The 21,433-nt window shown below is 36.0% G+C and overlaps 1 protein-coding gene across 3 annotated transcripts in view; it reads left to right on the plus strand.

The window, feature by feature from the left end:
- The window catches only part of LOC134537554 (neurobeachin-like protein 1), a 611,081-nt gene that overhangs the window by 102,724 nt on the left and 486,924 nt on the right, over nt 1-21,433 (plus strand). The window lies entirely within an intron of this gene.

The following is a 21,433-nucleotide window of genomic DNA, read 5'->3' on the forward strand; positions in this document are numbered from 1 at the left end:
CAAGATCTCAGTTAGTCCACTTAGGTTTTAAAATTGGTATACTTACATCAAATTTAAACCCAATCGACTGTTTTAATATTAAAGATATAATTGTGAGTAGTTGATAATTTAGGAATCATAACAAGGAAAAAAAGAATATTTTCGCCATAAGAGTGCATCATTGTTTATAAACATTTGTGTTTTTTTTATCTCTGGCATTATAAATAATATAATGCCTGGGAGCAAGTTTTGTCAATAATCTTGATAATCATGTAAAATAAAAAAAATATTTTTGCAGCAGTTTTAAAATCTATTAATTATATACTTTGAACCATCTATTTAATTTTTAGTGAAATTAATTAACCTTACCACCTCACACTAACAAAAACAAAAAATACTAAAACAAGTCTCACAGTTTTAAGGAACCAGAATCCTTACCTTAAAATTTAGGAGACAAGCTTGGAAATTAATGTAAAAAATGAACTTCTTACTACAGATTCTTTGAGGTTACATCTTTTTATTGAATTAGTTATGAACATAAAATACAAATCTTGTATACATACTTAATATTTTTACATACAGCATGTGTGTCTGTTCCCCTGCAAGTAGGCAGACTTTCTACCTGCCTGTGTGATGGGTTGCATAGAAACAGGTGCTGAGAAGCTGCTGAGAAACAGCATCGTGTTTGGACTTGATCCTTGACTTCACTTGTGTGAGACAGTTATATTTCGAATTACAATATCATGCTATAACCGGCGTAAGGACATAGTTTGGTACAGATAACTTGTTTTTGTTTGCTGTTACCATTATAATGCGAATATTGTTGTCTTCATTCAAACTTAATTTTTATATTGTATTGTCCTTTCTAGTACCAATTTATAGAAATGAACTATATTTGTTTTAGTTCTGGCTACAGTGATTTTGATAAGTGTATCCCAGAAATGCCATATTTTTTATTAAGTAATGGTTCGTCTCTAAATACTTCTGCATCGCTGAGTAAACTTTTATGTCCCCAGGAAAGAAGTGCAAGTCTTATTAACATTATTAAAGTTATACCATTAGGTTACCTAATTTATTACCACATTAGGTACACTTTTTACAGCCTGACCTGAATTTGATGCTTACTTGTCTTGTCTGCAGAAATACCAAGGGGGGAAAAATAATTATTTTAGGAGGTAAGTTAGTGGGTATATGGAGGCCAGCTTTAAACAATCTTTAACATTTTTTGCAAGTATTAAACCTATATAATGTTCACTACACACCTTCGATACACCGTTATAAAATCTGAGCAACTTAGGCACAAACATTGCAAGAATATGTTTGTAAGCAGGTTTGATTACATGAACGTGCTTGAATCACGTTCAGGTGGTGGTAAGTTTGATTTCGGCCAGCTGGTGTTGAAGTGTGGTTTTTTCTAAGTGGTGTTTCAAATCCTATCCCAATATTTTAAGATGCACCTTTCCAGCAACTGTTCGAAAGCTGTGTTGATTAGTTTTCTGAAACTAAATTAAAGAATAAATAAATCGCAAATTATAAGAATGCATTACCTAATTTCTTACTCTTATTTTATGAAATAAAGAAAAAAACGGAATGTCGTTTGTAAGACTAAGATAATATAGTTATGAATTGTAATGTGCATTATAATAAAGGTTTATTTTGATATATCATGTGAAGTTAGTGACAATGATAATGAATTTCTTAATTAAATGGCTTTTTCAAAATGCCTAATATAAGTATTTAAAAATGATGAAACAACAAAGATAAACAAAAACTTAACAGGACAGAAAACTTTAGGAATCGACAGAGATTCTAGTAGTCAAGTAGCCATCGTAAAAATGTCAGAATTTAACACAAAAAAAAAACTCAGCTTCATTAACGAGAAACATAGAATAGGATGATCAATTGTAGATTTATAAAATAGCATTAAATGATGTAAAAACAATTGAAGAGGGAATAGTAAAAAAAAAGCACAGCAAGAGTAACCCAAGGGTAATCCGAAATGATGACATAGTGAAAATTAACATTGAAGTGAAACGACTGAAGCAACAAGACTCAACCACGCCTCAGGGTCTGGAATCTGTCTTCAGGGCGAGGCACTGGATACGAGAGAGAGTCATGGAAGATAACTCGTTTTGGCCAGCCTAATGTACTTTTTCATGGTTTTCTGAAATAATTCTGGAAAATCTGGATTAGTTGTGTGAAAATACCACAGTCATTTGTTTCCACAAGTCCCTCAGTTTTTATTTTATTTTAGGGTGTGTTTGTGTTTACTTAATTGTTACTCCTTGTTTATTAACTTTTATTTTCTTAAGAGCGGGAATGACGTGAAACTAGCGGACCATCCACTTTCCGTATTATTCGGTTTGCTGTCCCCTGCCTTGAAAACAGTGCTTGCTGTTGGGGGGCGACGTAAGACTGCCACAACGGAAAACTACCATGATGAAAGAATTCCGCCTGGCGTCTTCGAAAAAGGTGGAAAAGTACCATAACGGAAAACTGCCATAACGAGACGGAATTCTGCCATATTTATTTATACACTCCATGGAATGAGTACAAATGCTTTGCTCTCGAAGTAGCGTATAGAATACGTCGCTAGGTAGCGTTGTTAACCCCCTAGCTGTTTCTTAGGTTAACTTAAAAGGCTACAGATAGCACTTCTGGCGGTGATTTTCTGTAGTTCGTCATAAATCAACTCAACAGATCGCGCACTAGTAGAAACAATTGTTTCCAAAAATTGCTTATAGGAAGCAGCACTATATGTTTTGAAACACGATCTTTAAATAAATATGGCAATTTTCCATTATGGCACTATTCCTCCTGTTTTGATGGGGGGCGACGGAAGACTGTTATACTGGAAAATTATCATAATAACAGAATTACGCCTGGGGGCGACAGAAAAGTGCCATAATGGAAAACTACCATAAGTTAAAATGCAACCATACAGTCCTAATAATCAAACGACATGAGTAAATTACGTATGTTATTTTAAAAAGAATTTGTAGAAATAAGCAGCCTAGAAAATCTTGTGATTCTAATTCATGTGTTAACTCCAGGTCACTGGTTGAAATGAAATGCAAATATAGTGACCGAAAATCACAATTCCCTGACAACCGACGGTTAAGTAAGTAAAACATTGCATGATTTATATCATATGTTTTAAATGCCACGACAGGTTGTCACCATCAGGTGTATAGCCATCTATAGTACTGATGTGGCAATTCAATTGATTTTATTTTACGTTCATGTATATCAAAAAAACGATTAAATAAACTTAAGCATTAATGATTTCACAGAAAAATATTTTTACGTTACTACATCATTAATAATACGCAGATAATGTTTATGGTGGGCTGTTGGGGTTCAATTTCCGTGGACTGACTTCACTACGACCTTACTTAATGGCTGTGGTGTTTTTTTTTTGCCGTGTCGGGGCTGTCACAGGGTATTGTGATTCCAGCATTATGTTTTTAGCATGTGCTGAGAAAACCACTATAAGAGTATTTTAAAATGGGAGACCTAAGATGCACATAAAGTTCTGCCATTCCCGATTACACCCGAACAATTCACCTTCGGCCAACTTTGGGATTTGTTTTATTTTTGCGCAGGAAAAATGAATTCAATTATTAAAAGTGGTCGGTTAGGTTAGCTATATTAAAACACTATGGACGGTTAGTTAGGTTAGTGTAGCTACATTAAAATAAACAGAGAAATATAAATATATACAAATAAACCCGAGGTTGGCCGAAGGTGAATATTCGGGTGTGTTCGGGCAGGCACAGAACTTGATGGACATCTAGATCTAAAGAAAAACAATTGCCTTACGAATAGATAAAAACAATCACAACATTTACATCCTGAGAACTGTGAATACGGAATATTTGTTATACTTAACTTGAGAACAATTCAAAATATCGTGTAGTATGTATGGAGTATTAAATTCATAGCGAAATTATTATATCTACTTAAGTTGTTAAACTGAAGGAAACGTTCGAACATAATTTAAAATAAAATTATAACAAAAGTGAAATCTGTTGAAGGATATTTTACTTTGTACATAATATTTTTTTGGACGGAAAAAAACATACACAACCATTAAATGGACTTTTGATACTGTAACAGTTAAAAAATAATACATTTTTTATACTATTACAGTAGAAATATTACACAACCAAAATATTTAAAACACCGTATTCCAACTGTTACAATTAAAATTACAAATAATTAAATAGCGATGTCACTGCGATGTGCACAAATATTAAAAAAAAAATTTTTTTTGGTGGTTGTTTACTCAAAGAAATTCATGTTTAATAATTCCGATAATTTAATTAAGTTTCTGAGGGGTTCATTGTATGAAATAAAACATTTATGCTCCTGCTAAACTCCGATTTATGTATACTCCTGAGGTAAGCTATTACCAATAATTCTGTACTCAGGAGTACTGAAAGTTCCAATAAAATATAGTTGTATTCAAATAATGTGAATATTTCTAAATAAGTAAGCAAATCTCACAAAACTAGTGTTATCTAAATTCTTAGTCTTCACAAAATGATCGATTTAAGGTTAGTACTATCATTACCTGAAATTCCGGTGATGTCAGTATGAATGTGTATCTTTTAAGTTGACATCTCCAACACTTAATTTAAGATTTTTAAAACGCCTATTTGCAAATCGTTGTTTAAATAGCTTCCCAGTATTAGCTGCGCATATTAAGCACGGCAAAACAAAAGGAAGCCAAAAGTGATATAAATAAATAATAGTTTAAGAAAACTAAAAAACACGCTTTTATAGAAAATCCAACTAAAAAATAGAAAATAAATTTTAATAAATTTTAATTAAAAATAGTGTAAAAAAATGTATTTTATTTAAAAAAAAGCGTGGGGTGCATGGTGTCAATAGTTGTAATAATTATTTTGACAGATATGAGTAGAAGGATTATCATTTTGATAATATATTAAAAAGCACCCCACGCTTTTTTTTAAAAATAAAATACGTTTTTTTTTATTTTCACTATTTTTAATTCAAATTTATTTTCTATTTTTAGTTGGATTTTCTATAAAAGCGTGTTTTTTAGTTTTTTTAACTATTATTTATTTTCTACTTTTTAGTTTAATTTATTTATAAAAGCGTGTTTTTTTTTAATTTTTAAACTGTTATTTGTTCTAATCTTCTATTAATTCCGTGATAACTATAAGTAACTAATTATTTTCCAAATTATTAATGTGTGCAGCTGTATTGATAGTCAAATCTCGATTTTAGAAGCCATTCAAAGATTTTAACGTTATCAATATATACAGTGAGATTTAATGGTATAAGGTTATTGACGAACAAGTGATATCGACCAGTCTTACATACTGTACGAAATTAATGCTGTGAAGCAGGAAATGATGGGAGTTACGTATTAATTATTACGTGAAGCGTTCCACATTTACGTAACAGGAATTTGGGGAAGGATAAGGATTGAGAAAGGATGAGGAAAGGACCTTCTCAATGAGAGTGTATAGAAAATGTGAGAAAATTTCGGATAGCCCAGACTGGGATTCGAACCCAGAGCCTTCCGATGACATGTCGGCTGCTCTACCATCGGGCGCTCGATGTACGATAAATATGGAACAAAGCGCCGCACGCTTTTTTAACAATAATACTAGTATTTTTCATTCATTATTGTTTTAAGCTTATTTTAAAGATTATTTTTCACTTTTTAGTTCGATGTGCTTTAAAAGCGTGTTTATAATTTTTTTAAAACTATATTTATTTTTCACTTCTTAGTTTGAATAGAAGGATTGGCGAAGTCCCAGACGAATTACAGTTGGCACCAATCCCAAAATTTGTTGAAAAGAAAACAAATATTTTTTTTCAGCCGGGGACAGGATTAGAACCCACGACCAGTGATTCAGTGGGTTGACGTCATCGAAGACCCGCGCCTTAATCCGCTCGGCCAACAAATCGGCTGTTGAGGATATATTGTAATCATTAATTAATAATACCACTAGTGCTCGAGCTGGAAAGTAGGTAGACGGTACGCATGCGCCAACTGCACGGTTGTCTCACTTGCTCTCACACAGAGGCTGGGTAAGGAAATTATTTAATCCTGTCGAACTTAATCAGGATAATGAGATAAACTTATTAAATTAGTGTATTGTTACCGGTCCTCGATAAGTGTACGAAGTTTAGATTAAATCTGTCCGTTTGAAGTGGGTCAATATCGAATGCAAAGGAGACGGTTACAAACATACAAACAAACATACAGGTGAAGCTAATATAATGCGTGTAAAAAGTTAACTTTTCTGTGGCTTTAAAACCAAATAAATAAATTGTTTATACAATAACTTAATGCTTGTAAGCATACACTTATTTTAACTTAGCACACTCTTTTAATATCTAACATTTATTTCAAAATAACTTTACCATCGACAGTGCAAGCTCTTAAATTTTTTTTTACTAGTCTATATTTCTATATAATTATTGTACAGCTGGACTGTAAGTTTGTTTGCAGGAAAACAACTAAAAAATTGTCAGACTAGTTATACAAATTATATTTTACTGTTATGAAATTACACAATTCATACTGAACGAACAACATAAGAACACATAAATTTGTTCGTTACCGAGTTTAGATGTTACTACACGTACTGCACGTGTTAGTGACACACGGAACTACAGTAAACTCGTGTAATAACATAATGTCATTGTTCAGAAGACTGCATGTATCCGCTTTACCACTCTGGTTCTGGGGGTAGAGCGCCTGCCTTGTGACTTGTAGGACCCGGGTTCGCGCCCCGGCTCCTCCAAGGCGGATTGCCCAGACAAAATGGTGGCATTTTCTCTGGTAGGAATACAATCCCTTGTAACAAGTCAGGCTACCAAAGAAACGGTGGGTGGAACAGAAAAAAACCTTCCAGGTGGCTTCCAAATGGGGAGCCCGTTTCTTTTCTTGGGCTCCCCATGCGGTGGCCATTCCGGGGGTTTCTCCGGGGGAACGGAGTTTTGAAATTTTTTGTTTTATTTTGTAGCGTTTTAGTTTTTAGTAACTGTTATAAATAATGCTCAAACAAACATTAAGAATTGTTTTGCGTTTGTTCATAAAATATTTGAATTAAGTGTGTATCAGGCAGTGAGTGGTTGTATACGGATGTTGTCTGTTCAACCATTTATCATTATATATTTTCTTGACAGCTCGAACGTAGTGAAAAATTTATAAGTTTCTCGCTCATTCAAGCTAGGCCAATTGATGTAAAAAAAATCTACTTCAACTTTTCAGAATTATTATTTCAGTAAATATTTTGGCAAATAAAAACATTATTTCGCTGAAAGGATACTGACATCACAAACACAGGGAGGCCAATTGTGAAATTTAACCCAGGCCTTTTCCGTACAACTACCACTTTCAATTCTCTAAAAAATAAAGCTTTTCGATTACAGTTCAATATAATTTTTAAATTATATATTTTGTTTTCATCATAACATGTTTTTCAACATAAATCATTATATAAATGACTTACATATAATATTTTTTATATTTATTTACAGACATAAAAGCTATTATAATAAACTTTAAACTACCGTATGCTTTGCTTACATACACTAAAATTCGCACTTTGCCTTTTCACCATTGGTTCGGGGTTTCATATTGAAAATTATTTATAATTAATAACCACACTAATTTACTTGAAAATATGGAATAATGGAAAGATGTGATTACAATATGTATAGTTAATAGTGTTCGATAAAATAGCCTACTGCCCCTCCTTTTTCACTGGGTGGCAGCAGCTGATTACATTAGCTAATTTTCACTTTAATCTAAGATGTGTCTTGTGTTCATTAATATTTTTAATTTGTATGCATTTATTTAATATTCTAATATTTCGGATTAGGATTCAGGCAGTAATAAGCTGTGCCATAATTTTCTACGATATTCCAGCTACCACTTCATTTAAATAATGGTTGTGTACCAATGTATATATTGACAAAATTTAGTCACAAACTATTGACCAATATCTTTGTTATGTAGCATTTAAGAATTTTTCAAGAAAAAATATTTATAGGCACATGAATTTCATTCCTTAATAATGTTATTTCTTAAAAACCCCATCGTTTTCAACCAGGAAGATCATCTTTAACAGACACACGTATTATATATATATATATATATATATATATATATATATATATATATGATTTGTGTACCAAATATAATTAAAATCTTACGATTAAAAAATTATCAATTTTAGGCTTCGTCAATCAATAAGTGTTATATGTATATATGTTTTAATTATCTTACAAATAGATGCTTTTAAGTCAAATTTGCAAGTGCATTTTCATTGTATTCGGTGTTCCGCAAAGTAGTAGTTTATATCCACTATTTAATATTCAATAAATGATATTCCAACTGTAATCAAGAATTTATCAAGAAAGATGCTGATGAAAAAATATATAATTGGGAAATTTGTTTGTGAAACTATTCAGCAAGATATTTCAGCTGTCCGGATCTGATTTTCAAGTTAACAAACGTCTCTGAATTACGTTAGCATTTATTGTATAACGTTGAGTAAAAAAACTAATTCAATTAATTAGAGTTATCACATAGTAAGAAATAACATTAAACGTGGTGTCTACTTTTAATACCTTCGAATTATATTGGATGCCAAGTTTTTCTTTTCACCAACATGTAGATAATACTATTAGTTGCACTTGAAGATCTACTTAGGTCTTATTAAATTTATAACTTTCTCTGCATAAATACCTGATTATATACGTTGTTATTTAATTTTATTAGCTATACAGTAGGATATTGTGTCGTAATTTGGAATTAAATAACTAATTTTGATTGTAATAGAATTGAAAGTATGCAGAAAAAAATCTTAAATTAATATTTTTAAATTTCAGGCTTTTAAGTTCTTTTTTTAATATACTACATGCCTATATAAATTTAATTTGCATTTTATATTTATTAGACGTTCAATCAGTGCACATTTTATTATATACGTTTTATTACTATGTTTGATGCTTCGGACATACCTCGGTTTGGATTAAGAATTTTAACTTGCATTTTTAGAATTAGTGACACTTTTAAAACCATTATAACTATAAAATTTGTTAAAAATTACAACTCTTTTTGAATAATCTAGAAACATCCATTGGTAAAAAACTTAAGCAAAAAGTTATTTAAAACTTTTATAATCTACATAATTATTTTGTATACACTATTTTAGTTTCTGTTTAAGATTTTTGTGAAAACCAAAGTAACCAATTAGTTAATATGAACTTTATCAATCTTTATCTATCCGTGTATTGTGTTGTTTCGTAAAGTATCAGTGTAAGTATTGTGTTATTGGGCTTATATCGTACCTATTTTTTTAATGTATGTGTCATATTTCGTTTATAAGTGTCGTAAGGCACAAAAAACCAAATCTCAACTTGATCTGACAGTTTTAAAGAAGCAGAATAATATGATACGCATAGTAATATAAAAACGCATAGTTATAGAAAAATTACTTAAATTTTAGCAGAGTTTATTTTTGAAAGACTGCAAACTTGTGCATAGCCCATCAACATTCGACGTACGAGCCTATGTATCCCCTAGAGCGCCTGTGCAGCTTGACCTGTGGTAGCAAACTACACTAGACATAAATATTTCCCTCGAATTTCAGCATCTTAAAAATACATTTTGTAGACTTTAAATAATTTAATATGGATATTAAAAACCTTAATATAAGAGTATTTTGTGTTCTATCACCCTAATAATGAAAACATTACATAAGAAAACCCTTGAATATTTGCGTTGGACTTGCAATTATTAAATAATGATCTACAATTACTTCAATTATTTCAGTGTGCAAAAATGTAAATTCTGTGAAGCTAGTTACATTACGATTTTACGAGTAAGGCAGTTTTCCTCATTCCGTGGAATGTATAAGAAATGTTGGCAGAATTCCCCTTCATGACAGTCTTCCATTATGGTACTTTTCCGTCGCCTCCGTCAAAGCAGGAGAAAAAATGCCATAAGGAAAACTACCATATATATTTTTTTAAAGTCGTCGTAATAAGAATACAGTGCTGCATTTTTGGAAACATTTCTTTCTTCTCGTCCGCGATCTGGAAGTGATTTGTTATTGCAACTATCACCGTCTGAAGCGCTATCTGAAATCTTTAAAGTTAACCTGAGAAACAGAGGGTTGACAGCGCTACCTACCGATTATTCTATGCACTACTTCGAGAGCACTCTTTCCGTGGAGTGTATAAGGAAATATGGCAGAATTCTGTCACGTCCTTTGCAACTATGGCAGTTTTCTACCTTTTTCGAAGAGGACAGGTGGAATACTGTCATTATAGTAGATTTACAGTATGGTAGTCTTCCGTGCCCCCGCTGTTGGGAGGGAGTTGAATTAATATCTTAGCGTTCATTCATATTTTAGTACTGTCAGTTTTTTAAAAAAAATTATTTTACGACAGTAGGCCTGTGCGAATATTAAAATTTTTGAATACGAATACAAATAATAAACTTCATATTCTATTCGACATTGAATAGCTACTAACACTTCTAAATAACGAATATTCGTTTGCTTACGAATAATTGACACAGCATGCCTCGTGAATTTGTCATATAGGCCTACCGACGTTCACTGCTGAGTTTAAGTCATTTGTGCGATATAAATAGCCTTTTTTTGGGTTTATAATGGTACTTTATAATAAAAAACATGAACAATAAGCGACGTTTTAGAAATGAAAATATTAAAATTTAAAATGTAGATATAACTTAATATCATTAACGATGGTATACAAAATGAAATTTTTAGTGTCGAAAGCCTGATAGTATCGATCTGGCAACAGTGTTGGCCATTTACTCTGTACCGCAAACTAAACGTGTGACAGACTGTGGGACACTTTAGTCATTGATAAACTAAGTTTTAAATCTGGTAGAAATAGGAAAAAAAAACTGTTTGGATGAATGATTGATTAAACAGCCGTCACGGTAGTTCATAGTCGATGACGAGTGCGTTTTAGGGATGTTAGCGGGAAGGAACTAGAGGGTGGGTGGAGAGGATGTTTGGTTGCATCTACACTCTGTGTCGTCCTGTTCGGAGCTAGCGCATGCACGTAGCTTCGCTGGCGCCGAAGACGTGACTCGCGGCACTCGGTGAGCGGCGGCGAGGAGGCGCAGGGATGAGGCAAGCGTCCCGCCCACGGAGAGAGACGGGAGAGGCTGCGGTGGTTCATCTGGACCAAGGACTCCTCCGCCCCGCCGGGGGGAAGACGCTCCCCCGCGTCTCTGGGGAGCGCATCTTCAGTCGGCCTCCCGCGCTCGGCGGAGCGAGGCCTCCCGCGGCCGTCGGTCCGTCTACCGCAGCGTCGTCCTCGCGCTCTGTTGGGGGGGGGGGGGGGGGGGGGGGGAATTGTCATCATGGTTGTGCGTTATACCTCACCGATAGCTGTCGTGCATATGTTCTATGTTCTTGGGTCACAAGTATGCACATTTGCGTCGCCTTTTATAGTTATTAAATTAATTTAGTAAATATCAGTTGAAAATATTCGAAACGAATTTAAAAGTGCAAAAGAAGCCATCGTGATTAATGTACAGGAAATTCCGTCGAAAAATAGCAGTGTCAAAATAATAAATTAACCAACATGTTTTGGAGTTTTTTTGTAGTTTATTTTCCATTTTATTTTAATTATTTTTTTCTAAAGATAACAATTTGAGGAAAACTTAATACGATGGTCATAATGGTGGACCAAATGACAGCGTTGTGATCTGCGCGTGTGAAAATGTATTGAGTGCCGATTACACTTGGGTTATTTCGACGCAAGCGGCTTATCTTGGGCCTTTTTTTTTTTTTTTGAACCGGCGTACCTTCGAGAATGTTTTTTTAGTAACTTTGGGAAGAAAAACAAAACCGAGAAGACCCAAGACAACGTGTGACACGAGTGCGGTAGACGGGTGGATCAGAGATGAGGACCGAGACCGCCGCCGTAGCAGCAGGCGGAGTTTACCGCTGGAGTGGTCGCCTGGACGCCGGCTCAGCGCGGGAAGTGGATGCCGCGGGTCGTCAGTTGGCGACCCTGGGCGGTTCCAAGCGCGCCGCCGGGGAGATGGACTTGGTGCTGCGCTCGCCGGCCTGGCCTCACCACCACCACCACCTCCTCCTAGAACTGAACCCGTCAGGGTGTACTAGGAGCACTACTTTGTTCTTGTAAAACCACCCACACACACCCCAAATCGGAGTGAGCCATGGATGGTATTTTGGCCTTTGATGTTCCATGTTTCCAAGAATTGGTACATCATACCATTCAGAGGGACTTTACCAGAAAATAACTTAACCATTCCGACAACTCGAGGAGCTCCTTCGACGACGCCCTGTTGGCTTCGCGACTTGGGGGTCGACGTCGGAATGCGACGGCCGGTGAAAGGAGGCCGCTGGAAAGCGAGAAGAGGAGGACCCGCCCACAGATCTAGTAGAGGGGAAGAAAAAAAGAAAGAATCAACGGGCACTGACTTGGGCGGCTGGTTTTTTCCCGGTCAAGGACGTCTGCTGTGGACCGGTTTCGCCGATGTACAAAAGAGAAAAAAAGAGCTGGTTGGAAATAGTGTAACACGCTACAGGCACTTTTTTTTTTGTTCGTCAAAAGGAGTTAGCACATAATTTTTTTAAGTGCGGGCAATTTATTTGCGCGCGAGCAAGAGTGCGCACTTAGCAACTGTGGGATGTACGAATAACAGTGCTGCCAAGTGTCACGGATTTCCCCTAATTATCACTGTCTTAGACGTCGAGCTATGGAATAATGAACTGTTATTCTCTTACGGAATAATCGAGTGTTATTTACTTAACGATTTGTCTGAAATATTTTGTGTATCAGCGTTTCGTACGACAAGTCTCGCTCAGGTAGATTACGTAGCTCATGTAGTATGTTGGTAAAAAAATTTTCAAGTGCTCAACATAAATATAAATCCTGAAACATATGTTAGCTTTTTAAACATCAGTTGATTTCCTAACTTTTGAGGTTTTAGAACTATTTAATGGACGCAGTAGTGAGAGTTATATAATTTTTTTTTTTAAATCTAGTATTTGGCGTAAAATTTCGCATTATTTTCGCGTGTTTTATTGCGTGCCTAAATTGTATTACTAATGAATAGAGTCCCGGAAATTTCGCGGATTCCTCTGGCCTCAGGATAGAATTCAAAGATATAGGTGTGCTCGACCCATGTTTACTTTCCCATTGGTTGATTTCTTAGCGAGAACATTTTATCCTTGTTATTTGGCACTACCTGATTCGCTTACTTCTCTCCTAGCTGGACATCGTTGGCTCACGGTCGTAGAGGGGCGTGTCCAGATAACTGCGGTCCAATCATGAACACAGTGCGATAGTGTAGAGGTTTGCATTCTAGCTTGCGACTAAATGAATGCGCGAAAATTCCGAGGCTCTACTAATTAATGAGCCTAGACGTAGGATAAGGCTATGGATACTCCACATGAAATGACTGCTCAGATATCTGCTCGTAACTCCCGAGTTCTGCCGATGAATGAAGATGCGCCACACTGTCTTACGTGTGATTCATGTCGTCTATTGAGTCAGCTGATAACGCTTTCGATCCTGTTCACTAATTTATGAACAATTTTTTTTTTTTTGTTCGTCTCGGGATAACACGCCAGGATAATTTTTTCATTTTCTTCGTCATTACTATTATTTAATGGCTAAAACTGAAATTTTAACACGATACTTTCCTTGAATTTGTTTTTGTCTCATAAATACTTTCAACAGATATTCAATAAGTGTAATGTAATGGGTGTAAAAAGTCGTGAAGTGTTTGTAATTTTAATATCTTACGCGACTTTTTACATACATTACTTTACACTAGTGAATATGTGTTAAAATATTTGTTAATGAACAACAAGTGAAACGGAGGTATCGTGTTAAAATTTTATAGAAATATATTTTAAAACATGGCATGCGAGACTGGATCTTAAGTGACTGGGTCTTTGTGGAAACATTTTCCAATTTCGGTGGTCACCAGTTCAGGTAGGCCCTATAGGTAGAGAGGATTTGCTCGCAGGTCTGCAATCAGTTGTACAAAAAGACTTATTGACATGTCCTATAGGAAATGTAAGATAAGGTAATCTAAATGTAATACGTTGTTTGCAATTACATTATTAACATCACACTTAAATTTAAGTTATGGAACATGTATTTTCTCACGGACGTTCAGTGAAGATGATGAACAGTTCGATGCTACAGGATGACGCAAACACACTTAGTTCACGGGAATAATTTAATTACAGATAAATTCAGTTAGCTATGTCCGTTCGTAAACAATATACAATCAAGCTAAATTAAATTTAAAGAATTAGTTTTATGAGAGAAAAAAAATTGTCTTTTTTAGGTCTTTTGAACTAAAACAGTTCAAAACAAACTTTAATTTAAGTGCGTTATTTTTTTCCCCTTGCACAAAAATATTCTTAAAATAATTTTTGCAACAATAACTGATCAAAACGCTTTGTAATTTATGAAATAGTAATTATCTTCCCTTCCCTGCTGAGAGTGATAGCTAATTTTTATTTAGTATTTTAGTTTCATTTACGTTTAAAACAATATTGTTAGAAAACACTACATGGAGTTCAATTATACATTTCAAATTGTTTTTTTTGTACGTCTTTCCTTAATCTCTGTGAGTGTCTATTTATACGAATATACAGGTCGAATTAATCTCGCTTACGAATTGATTTGAAGTTTTTCGCTAGAGTTTTTTTTTTTAAATTAATGTAACGGTGTTATTATCACTTTTCTCCAAATCAATTTCGTTTTTAAACTGTCACTCGAGTGAACTGACGAGGCAGGGCGTGTGTTCTGCCGGTAGTCGGATAACTCGCGGGCGAGTGGCTGTACGAAAGGTTCTTTTTAAAAAAAAAATCTGTATCGCGAAGGCGATCACGCGGGAGGGCCGTGGCTTATAACGGCGCGGCGTTGGGCAACGCGCGCGGCTGGGTCCTCCCCCCCTGCCCCTTGTCCCTCGAGAGGGAGGGGGGGTGGGTTGCGCCTCGTGTCGGCGCGTGTCGCAAACGTCTCCCTGCCTCCCTGCCTCCCTGCCTCCCTGCTGCTGGAGGCCAGCCGCCCGCTGGAACTGGAGCGAGTGTTTCGTCAGGCTTGCAGCTCGCCCTCCTGACCAGGCAGCCCGCACCCCCCCTCCCCCTCCTAGCGAGCCAGCTCATTTGGACGCTTCTGATTCCGTGCGAAACATATCTTGTTTCTTAGTCAAACACGTCTCGCACGCAATTTTGGTTTTTTCATTTTGAGGTTAGACCATGGCCCCCATAAGGATGGGGCTGGGTGTACCCCTGGGTCCAGGGCCCGGGCCCAGCCCTGTTTATTTGTAAATTTTTGACTATTATAATTTTTTACGAACTAGAAACAAAACATATTGAATATTTTTTTTAAAAATAAAGCTTAGATTGGACTTACAAAATAGTCTCCATAATAATTATACACTGCATTTTCAGGTTAAATAACATTCTAAAAAGAGTGTAGGTAAGAAATAACCATGCAATTATAATATAGCACGTGATTTTAAAATTAGGACGGGGTCTCCGATCCTGGGTTCAGGGCCCGTAATCGAATGTGGGGGCCATGGGTTAGACGCCCAAAACATTGGCTGACATGTAATGTTTGCATTCTAAAAACCGCTTTTAATGACTTTATTTTATGAAAGTGACTGTTTGACGACGGAGATTCTAATTCATTCTTACTAACCGTCATCAGACATTATGACGACTGACTTCAACTACGTCACGGCATGCCGTCTCCTGGCAAATCTTGTATCCAGGGTTAGAATATATTCTTGATCCACGAGTTAGTGCGGATCTCGGCCACTCGAATGAGCAGATCTCGGGTAAAGCAGGTATAATAAGAAAACCGTCTTGGTTTTCAATCGTCCCACTGGTAAATTTTTTTTTCTGGTTGACGTTCTTCCAGCTCTTCTTCAGTGTGGTATCTTTCGTGTCACTCCATGATTCGCTCAACTAGTGAATGGTACTTTCGTGGTTAATTTTCTTTAGGCCGTCGACAACAGTTATATATTTGGATAGGTTCTCAAACAAATGCTTGCTGGTGATGAAGTTTTAGGTCGGCTCGGATAATAGGCAACCTCTGTTATTCTAAGTTCGGTTAGTCGAGACTCTACAGTGCCATTTGAGGGATATTCCTTTGAATTTATTTATTATTTATTATTCGGCACACCATTTTTTTACCTTGATATTTATTTGTTTTTTTGTTATTTGAGATCTGTAAAAGACCATTAAAGTAATTTTTATAATGATCATTTGTGCGCCTTATGGTACTGCTATTATCTACCACGTGGTGAATATCTAGTAACAACGCTTGTGATGAACCACAAAACGTGAGAGAGCTTTCGAGTTCAATTCACAGGAATTTTCACAGCTATATCTTTCGTTTCAAGTCATAATCAGAAACCTGCCTACAAAGTCATGGACGGTGTGGATGTATGCGTATTGCTGTCTACACCAGTAGTCGTTTTTGCAGGTTATTCGTTATAACAATTGCGGGATCTTGCAGGCTTTCTTATTTCCTTGTGAAAGTCTCACCATCATGAACGGCGTTTGATTGTGTGCCGTACAACTAAACGTGCACACATTGGACATGTGTACATACCATTGAAACTGGGACATTATTTTATGGACATCTTGTATTTTAATCTTGATCTTAGACTTACGTGGACAGATTTTTTTTTTAATTAACTACTTGTTGGCTTTTGAGTTGAAGCCTCGTCCGAGGATTCAATGGCGTGCCTGGTGTTTCTGGCCTCTGTATAGGCAGAAGATAGTTGCTGATTCCAGACGACAAGATAAACTGAGATTCGTTTCAGTAGACTCCTGATTGGCAAGACCACGTTGTTGCTTAATGTTTGAGTATAGATAGATACATGCGTGTGTGTGTGTGTATATATATATATATATGTACAAACGCACACATATATTTTTTATATGTAAAAGAAGCAGTGGCGTAGCCAGGATTTGTGTATGGGGGGTGTTAAGAAGCATGGTCCCCCCGTATTAAAGCGGGGGTCCGGGGGTCCTCCCCCGGGAAAATTTGGATTTTAAGGTGTAAAATAGTGCTATTTTAGCAGTTTTTGGTACCTAAATTTAAATATTGTAATGGTAAAAATTTTATTAATTTTAATATGAAATTTGTTTGAGTGATGAATAAGAAATTAATTAAAGATTTGGTGCTAAGGGGGGGGGGGGGTTAACCCCTAAACCCCCCCCCCCTGGCTACGCCCCTGAGAGAAGAGAATAATTAATATCCGAGTGGCAGGTTTTAAAGTCGTAAATTAAGAAACGAGTTGTGGTTTTTGGGATCACTAGGAGGAACTAGCTGGTGACTTGGCGGGGGACCAGGCGCGTGGCGGGGGGGAGGAGGGGGGAGAGGTAGGTGCAAGGCGGGCGTCTTGCGCAAGAGAGCGCGCGCGCCCTCAAGGTGAGGCGAGGCGAACCCAGGGTTCGGGGCGCGCGCGCCGTGTCGCAAGCGGGGCCGAGGTAACGAGCTCGCCGGCCGACCTGGTTTCCCCCGCCCGGGCCAGTCACCCCGCCGGGCGGGCGGGCCCACCCCCTTTAACCCGCGGGAGTTGCGCAACCCTCCTGGGGTAGGTCGTGCACCAGACGCGGCATGGCCGGGGCGCGAAGTCACATGCCTGTACGCTGCTGTATTTCACTGTGACATCTTTAGCACTTGTTCGACACTCGCATATTGACGTGACAACGTCTAATAAATCAATGAACGCCGGCTGCACGCACGAAAAAAGTGTCCCGTTGCGCACATTGTCCCGTTACGTTGTGTCCCGTTACGCTCATTGTACGCTTGCGCCGCTACTATCTCTCTCCCACTCGATTGGAACAACCATCGATTTGACTTTTTCGAGGCACATTAAACTTGAAACACTCCCATTCGTTTCCTACTTTACCTATCATCGTCCTATCCTTAACAGAATAACACAGATTGGAAGAAGTTAAATAGCAAACATGTATAAAAGTTATAGTTAAAATAATCTCTTCGTTAAAGTAATAAACATATTTGAATTAATGAGTACAAATAAAAGTATATTTATCAATTAAATTGTAGATTACATTTCACTCTTTCTTTGTATCCATACAAAATAGTGATAATTCAATAAAAATGATTCAATTTTATTCATAAAAGTATGCAATGATTTCATCAATGTTTTGTTATGACGTCACGTTAAACTATCGTCCGTAAACCGACTTTACAGACAAACAATTTTTTTTATGTCCTTACACGGCGAAACAAACATTTTGTTCACCTAACAAAATGCACTTGAGTTAACTAAAATCATTTTGTTAGCCCAACGTTCGTTTTTTTTCTTCAAACACCAATAAAATAATGTCCCAGTTATAACATTTTAATAGCGTCAACTGTTAGCGTTGTAGTGTTGGTTCAAGGTTACAATTCAAGTGTAATTCAAACAGTTTTCGATTAGCGCATGCGTGTTTGCTCGCTTGCAGCGCGAAGGAATGCATCTTTTTCCCAATTAGTAGATGGTGAACATGTAAACTTGATTTGGCAACAGGTTGGAGTCCCTCCCCATTGGAATCTCTTTGTACGTGAGTGGTTGAAAGTTGAAGTCCCTGACCGTTGGATTAGTCGTAATGGTCCAGACGATAGAGGAATTTTCGCTGACCTCAACGTTCACCTGACATAACGTCATGCGATTTTTTTTCCTTTTGGGGCTTTATAAAATATCGTGTCTACGTTCCGCCGCTACCTAATGATTTTCCAGAGTTGAGACACAGAATTGAAGATGCTGTTACTTCCATTACTCTGGATGTATTAACCAAAGTGTGGGGAGAATTGGTCTTTATGTTAGATGTGTGCCGTATAACTAAATGTGCACATATTGGACATTTGTGAAATATTTGAATACATATATACACACACAAAAAGCAATTCAAAATTAGCTGATGTCAAATGTTAAATTCATAGACAGATCAGAGAATTCAGTGTAAGGCCGACGACGACGAGACAGTAGCAACAAAAACAGTAAATACAGACCAGAAACAACTTTGGACAGTACACCTACAAACATGCGACGATACTAAACAGAACAACACATCGACGCACAAGCGAACCCATCGATGAAACTAAACACACGTTCTGGACGACACAATGACGACAGCAGGCTTCCTGTGTCAAAACAGATGCGACGTTTCGGGAACTGACATCTGCTCTCGTCATCAGGCACAAACAGCCCGCTGTGTTCGTCTGTGCTGTGAAATTGTTCTGACTAATGCCGTTTAACATTTGACATCAGCTAATTTTTTCTTGTTTTCTTTGTGATTGTGCATTCATTTGGAAAATCCATTCTTGAGCTTTCTCTACGTTATACAGTGTAAACCACTCATGGCATGTGTACACAATAATGTTTTAATTCATTCTTTTCCATTGAAATGATTTCTTAAAAGATTAATTGTGAGATAAGGATTAGTATAGTTCGTAAATTGCCTCCTGATTAAGTTATCGACATAAAAAAAACTCCAACAAAAAACAATCTGTAAAAAAACCTACAACACGAAGGTGCCGCCAAGTTAAAAGTGGGGACTGGTAACAAATTGGGTGCCGACCCGGTGCTGATTGGTGGTCAGTCGTGTTCGATGTCGCCTGTGTGTCAACACAACTTGGTTTCGACAGTTTTTATGCAATTAAATGATGGCAATGTTCAAGAGTGAATTACATCTGTAATGTTACAATTATTCGAATAAAAGTATTTTATGGGAGTAGGCTACTGTTCGATTATCTACTTTTTTTTTTTTTTTTAAGTTTAACATTGAAAATTTTATTTTCATTAAAGCAGAGACTACAAAGACTACAAGATATTTACAGAGACTGTAAAAAATTGTTTATTGACTGTATCATTACAGTTGTAGTCATTTCTAAAAATTAATTCACTTCTAAACGCCACTGACGTGTCAGGGTAAACTATTTGTAGCATGCGGTCAGTAGGTATTATCTTCAGCCATCCTACTAAATTATATATTATGCTTGGAAAAAGCCAAAAGTTGAAAATTAAAATTTTATAAAAGATTTTAAGGCGCAAAAACTGTTTGAAATAAAGATGGCGTTTTCGGTTCTGATCTCTCTGTGCGCCACTAGAAAGAACGTCGAACCGGGGTCAAGATAATGGTTAAAAGTGCATTTTGCCCAAAAGTAGGTACATGAATAATTATATATACATATTTCATTATAATAATAATATTCATGATAATAATTTACTTTAATAAAACAATAAAAAATTAAAATAAACGAACTAGAAAAAATTAATCAAGAAAAAATCTGAAATTATCTTTGAAAGATTTGTGCAATGGGAGTGCATGACTTGATGATTGTGCTGAATTTTTTTGGGTTCAATATTTCTGTGCTGTCATCATTAGTGGTTTTTTTTTTCTTTCTCTTCTGTTTTTGGAAAACTATTGTGTTTGTTTCGTCTTTTCGTTTTGCTGTGTTTTTGTCTCGTTTCAACTGTTGTGCTGAATTTTTTGGGTTCGGTATTTTTGTGCTGAAATCATTTGTGGGGGTTTTTTCGTTTTCTTAGTCCATTTTTCTTTGCTTGTTGACCATATTACTGTTGTGGAGTATTGTGTGGTGTTTATATCCTGACAACAGCAATTTTTTGCTTAATTTGTTTTTTTTTTTGTAGTTTTCTTCTACAGACATACATGAGCATAGCAATGGCGTATGTCCAAAAGCCTACATCAAGTCAAAAAATCTGAAATTGATAACAAATCTATTTGCGATTTTTGAATATATATATATATGTGTGTGTCTTGTATATATATAGGTATATATATAATGAGAAATCAACGACCTCACCGATGCGAGCCAGACTTCATACCGCGTGACCAATGGTGCTCAGTCAGAAACACACGCTCGACATTTACAGTGCCCACGGGAAACTCTACAAGAGTATAAGATCTGATTGTTCCGCTACAATTACGAGTTTATTTGATTACATACCTACTCATTAGTCACACATGTTCAACGGTCAGCTGCATGTGTATGCATGTATGTTCTGTATGTGGATGTAATTTACCTACGTTTTAAATAATTTCTGTAAAATTCGTGGTAGATATTTTGTTTCGTATTTTTAGTTAATTGTAATAGTAAACAAATTTAATGATATATTTCTGCATTCATTACCTACTATTCGTGTTTATTTTATTCTAAGTAACCCTGTAAATGAATCTTAAGAAATAAGCCTATTTCTTTTTGGTTTCACTTAACTGTAACTTAAAAATTGTACTATTAACGTTCTTTATGTTAATTTATTTAGTAAATACTTTTCGTAGGGTGATATTTAAACAACATTATTTACAATAAATTATTCCATATTATTTATATTGATTGTGTAATAAACCAAACTTAAAAAAATAAAATTTTATGT

This window comes from Bacillus rossius, chromosome 12 (assembly GCF_032445375.1).
Source record: "Bacillus rossius redtenbacheri isolate Brsri chromosome 12, Brsri_v3, whole genome shotgun sequence".
In the NCBI taxonomy this organism is placed as follows: domain Eukaryota; kingdom Metazoa; phylum Arthropoda; class Insecta; order Phasmatodea; family Bacillidae; genus Bacillus; species Bacillus rossius.